A 5,265-nucleotide genomic window follows, 5' to 3' on the forward strand; every position below is an offset into this window, starting at 1 on the left:
CGCTAACGGAGGACATTTTGAACATTTCCTGGAACAAAGTGTTTGCAGTCACGCTGGTACGTTCTGTTGCTGTGTGTTTCCATTCCATGATTAATGTGATTTGAAAAGAAGTAATAAAATGAGCTCTAACATGGAAAGTAAGCGTTTCCGGACACATGTCCACATAACATATTTTCTTTCTTTGTGTGTGAGGAATGTTTCCCGAAAGTTTGGCCGTACCTTTTTGTAACACCCTGTATAGATGTAAATGCTGCTGATTGCCTCCTGGTAAAAATCTTCGTATTAGCTCCTAATTTTTTCATTGCAGTCACTTCATGAGACATATGCGATAGGTTGTAATATGTTTGCCCACAACACTTAGAAGAAGTGGTATATCACGAATCTTCCAGTCTTCGATGTATAGCATTTGAATTCACCAGATTTCGACAATAAGATATGTCCCCCACCAAGTCACAGACCCCTTCAAATTCTATCAAAATCTCAACACGTTCCGACGGCACTGTTGCTTTAGTTAGAAGGCTGTCTAGTCATCCACCTGTCACTGACTAGGTGGAGAGCTATCACAGTGAGAAAAATAGTACGCTAACTTACAGGAAGCCAATGGCCTTGCCGCAGTGGTAACACTAGTTCCCATCAGATCACCAAAGTTAAGCACTGTCGGGCTGGGCTAGCACTTGGATGGGTGACCATCCAGTCTGCCAAGTACTGTTGGCAAGTGGGGGCACTCAGCCCTTGTGAGGCAAACTGAGGAGCTACTTGATTGAGAAGTAGCGGCTCCAGTCTCGTAAACTGACATACGGCTGGGAGAGTGGTGTGCTGACCACATGCCCCTCCATATCCGCATCAAGTGACGCCTTTGGTCTGAGGATGACACGGCGGCCGGTCGGTACCACAGGACCTTCCAAGTTCTGTTTCGACAGAGGAGAACATATAGGAAAAAATTCGCAACCATGCAGAGTATACCTGAGCTGCACAAAGAAATTCAGAAGCATAACACCTACAATTCATTGATATCGAGTTAATGTCTATAAATATCTTGTTGTACATGTCCTGATCTCTTTCGTCGTATTCCTATGATTAATACGCTAGAAATACAACAGTGTAATGGCGTCAGAGTCTTGGTTGACAGCACAGTGTCCCTCTCCCTCTCCCGTTGTTATTTCTGTAAATCCAACGAAGTAAAAGAACAAACTATAAGAACTTCACCAAGTCACATGGTAGAGAACCAGATAAGATTTTACCACGTCTCTTCCGATATATTGAAAACAAGTACTGTCTGTGTGTTGATATCGAGATTATGTGGTGATTCCATTAAACATACACCTATTGGTCCATTGGAGCTGGTGGACAGTGGTTGAAATCGCTTCCACAGGCGTGTGTGTAGAGTTTTGTCACCTGCACTGTAGGAAGACTATATCCCACAGACTGTCAGTCACAAGAGAAGTCTCCTATGTTGTTCTTTCATAAGCAATTTGTACATACACTACTGGCCATTAAAATTGTTACACCAAGAAGAAATGCAGATGATAAACGGATATTCATTGGACAAATATATTATGCTAGAACTGACATGTGATTACATTTTCACGCAATTTGGGTGCATAGATCCTGAGAAATCAGTACCCAGAACAACCACCTCTGGCCGAAATAACGGCCTTGATACGACTGCGCATTGAGTCAAACAGAGCTTGGATGGCGTGTCCATGCAGCTTCAACACGATACCACAGTTCATCAAGAGTAGTTGCTCTGCCACCATTGACCAGACGTTTTCAATTGGTGAGAGATCTGGAGAATGTGCTGGCCAGGGAAGCAGTCGAACATTTTCTGTATCCGGAAAGGCCCGTACAGGACCTGCAACATGCGGTCGTGCATTATCCTGCTGAAATGTAGAGTTTCGCAGGGATCGATTGAAGGGCAGAGCCACGGGTCGCAACACATTTAAAATGTATCGTCCACTGTTCAAAGTGCCGTCAATGCGAACGAGAGGTGGCCGAGACGTGTAACCAATTGCACCCCATACCATCACGCCGGGTGATACGCCAGTATGGCGATGACGAATACACGCTTCCAATGTGCGTTCACCGCGATGTCGCCAAACACGGATGCGACCATTATGATGTTGTAAACAGAACCTGGATTCATCCGAAAAAATGACTTTTTGCCATTCGTGCACCCAGGTTCGTCGTTGAGTACACCATCACAGGCGCTCCTGTCTGTGATGCAGCGTCAAGGGTAACCGCAGCCATGGTCTCCGAGCTGATAGTCCATGCTGCCGCAAACGTCGTCGAACTGTTCGTGCAGATGGTGGTTGTCTTGCAAAGTCCCCATCTGTTGACTCAGGGATCGAGGCGTGGCTGCACGATCCGTTACAGCCAAGCGGATAAGATGCCTGTCATCTCGACTGCTAGTGATACGGGGCCGTTAGGATCCAGCACGGCATTCCGTATTACCCTCCTGAACCCACCGATTCCATATTCTGCTAACAGTCATTGGATCTCGACCAATGCGAGCAGTAATGTCGCGATACGATGAACCGCAATCGCGTTTGGCTTCAATCCGACCTTTATCAAAGTCGGAAACGTGATGGTACGCATTTCTCCTCCTTACACGAGGCATCACAACAACGTTTCACCAGGCAACGCCGGTCAACTGCTGTTTGTGTATGAGAAATCTTTCATGTCAGCACGTTGTAGGTGTCGCCACCGGCGCCAACCTTATGTGAATGTTCTGAAAAGCTAATCATTTGCATATCACAGCATCTCCTTCCTGTCGATTACATTTCGCGTCTGTAGCACGTCATCTTCGTGGTGTAGCAATTTTAATTGCCAGTAGTTTAGTTTTTTTGCTGTAACATATCGAAGCAGTGTATAACTACAGCCTTGTAGTCCACTATAGATTTTGTTTTTCTAACATGACTTTGAAGTGTGTGTCAGGTGCTAAACCGACATTAAGAAGTTTTGATCTATCAGCGCTCACAGAAAGCTGAACATCACGTGGTGTAAGGTAAGTGCTCCCACAACATACAGGATGATTGAAATAAAAGACAGAGGCAGTGATTCCTATTGACAAAAATGTGGAAGACATCGCAAGATATGGAAAGCGGAAGAGCTGGCAACATTACGGAGCGTTTCTAAGCAGATCTTCGAAGGCGATGACCTCTGTATTTGAACTCAAGTTCCTCTGTGATGGGGTATCAGATTTCGCATTGCTCCATTTTCGAAGACTGTGAGAGCATTGATTCCTAATATTGGCAGTGAATATTGCACCCAGGTATATGATCACTGTTTTGGTGTCCTATGTGGCGGTCGTCATGGTCTCCAAATTTTTGGACACTGTGTCTTTGATTTTTATGGTTTACAATGCATAACCACATGTGAAACAAGGGGATATTCTGCATTACTTAAACACATAGAGCACAGATAGTATGCGTCAGTCGCGCTGGTGGAGGGATGGAATGATTTTCATATTCTCAGGCGAGCATGTAAGTACCCACAATGATCCACATTTTTGTCGTATTTACCTGAGTTTTACATATTTCTATCAGTAATCGTAATTTTGCTGGGCTTTCCGTAGTTTAAACGCATTTTATCCAAGTTCTCGAGTTACAAACCACCATACTCGACTCACATCAACAAAACATCTCATCTCGTCGACCTCGTGATGTTATTAGCCAGTGATATTGTAGCATGATCCTCAATTTATGTCTCATAGCTAAAGCACTCCCTTCCTCCATATCGTATACAAGGGACATATTGTGAACTGTGTTACACTGCCTACATCACACACCACAAATACTATTTTTTAGTGTAGGAAATAGCCATCAGCAGAGAGGAGGTGCAAAAACTTTGTCCTTAGCCAAAACACTTCATAAATTCGGTAAGATTTCATTACAATAACCCATCTCTCGCTATGTGCATAAGAGTCACAAAGTATTCTTGCATTCTTGGATCCTGAGCAAAACTCTAGACTGTCTCTCTGTGAATCCTGTAACTGTCTTTAACCAAACCTTCCTGCAACATTGTTTCCGATCTAATTTGGAACTGACCAGAAGTAGAAGGGCCCTACACACACTACATTTGACATCTCATGAAGGATCAGAACAAGCTGAGTTCCACGTAAACAATACATTTTGATATTTTGCTTTCGGAAAGCAAACAGGCACAACTGATTGATGCTGGACCGATATTTTCATTCCAATACTTAACTGCCATTCTGTGAAGACTGTTCCGTACCAATCTTACTCATGTCACCCATCCAATTACACACGATGTCTTTAGATGCACACATGCCGAGGAGGTTAGCACTCCTTATTGGTGTATAATAGATAGGACCCTGATAAATTTGAGAGTATTGTGATGATATAACAGACGGTTAATAAGAAGAAGAAACATACATTTTATACATTATGGAGCTCCAGAAAGAAGGCGTTTCAAACATTTTACGTAATTACTTGTGCTATCAATTCTGTAGTAATGTTATAATGTTTGGATTCCATACCAAGAAGGTACTGGAAAGAGAGGAATGACTGTATATCATAAACACACACTTCTAAGGCTACACGGTTCTGCACTTAAACAGGCTATAACGTTGAAGCAGTATGGTCTCTGATGTATTAGTCGTGTGGAATGCAATGCTGTTAAATTCCGCCGGCCGCTGTGACCGAGCGGTTCTAGGCGCTTCAGTCCGGAACCGCGCTGCTGCTACGGTCGCAGGTCCGAATCCTTCCTCGGACATGGATGTGTGTGATGTCCTTAGGTTAGTTAGGTTTAAGTAGTTCTAAGTCTAGGGCACTGACGACCTCAGATGTTAAGTCCCATAGTGCTTAGAGCCATTTGAACCATTTGTTAATACTCCAGTGCAGAAAATATATTTCCAACACTTGATATACATTCGCCATGCAAATTTTCCATCTCACTCACTATGGTGAGAAACTTTAAGATGATAAAACTACTACCTGCTACACCACAGGGAAAAAAACATAGATTCTTTGTGATAACATGTGATAAGTACGTAGCTTTCCGGAGGTGTGTAACACTTACTGTCCACATATGACTACGGTTCGGAAATTATAATATGCTCACATAAGTCCTATGAAATGATCGTTAGCAACGGAAAAATACACGAAACAACGACGTCTTAAGAGGAAATGGACAAATGCGTAGCAGCGTCGTTCGACATGTGAATTTACAAGCCGTAGTGCATTAACTCAGTGAACAGAACACGGTCTCTTTCCCACACATCATCTGTTAAGCAAATGTATACAC

At 43.4% G+C, this 5,265-nt stretch overlaps 1 pseudogene; it reads left to right on the top strand.

The window, feature by feature from the left end:
- Positions 1 to 596: 596 nt before the first annotated feature.
- Positions 597 to 714, top strand: LOC124725084 (annotated as a pseudogene).
- The last annotated feature ends 4,551 nt before the right edge of the window (positions 715 to 5,265 follow it).

The sequence above is a fragment of the Schistocerca piceifrons genome, chromosome 1, assembly GCF_021461385.2.
Source record: "Schistocerca piceifrons isolate TAMUIC-IGC-003096 chromosome 1, iqSchPice1.1, whole genome shotgun sequence".
Lineage (NCBI taxonomy): Eukaryota > Metazoa > Arthropoda > Insecta > Orthoptera > Acrididae > Schistocerca > Schistocerca piceifrons.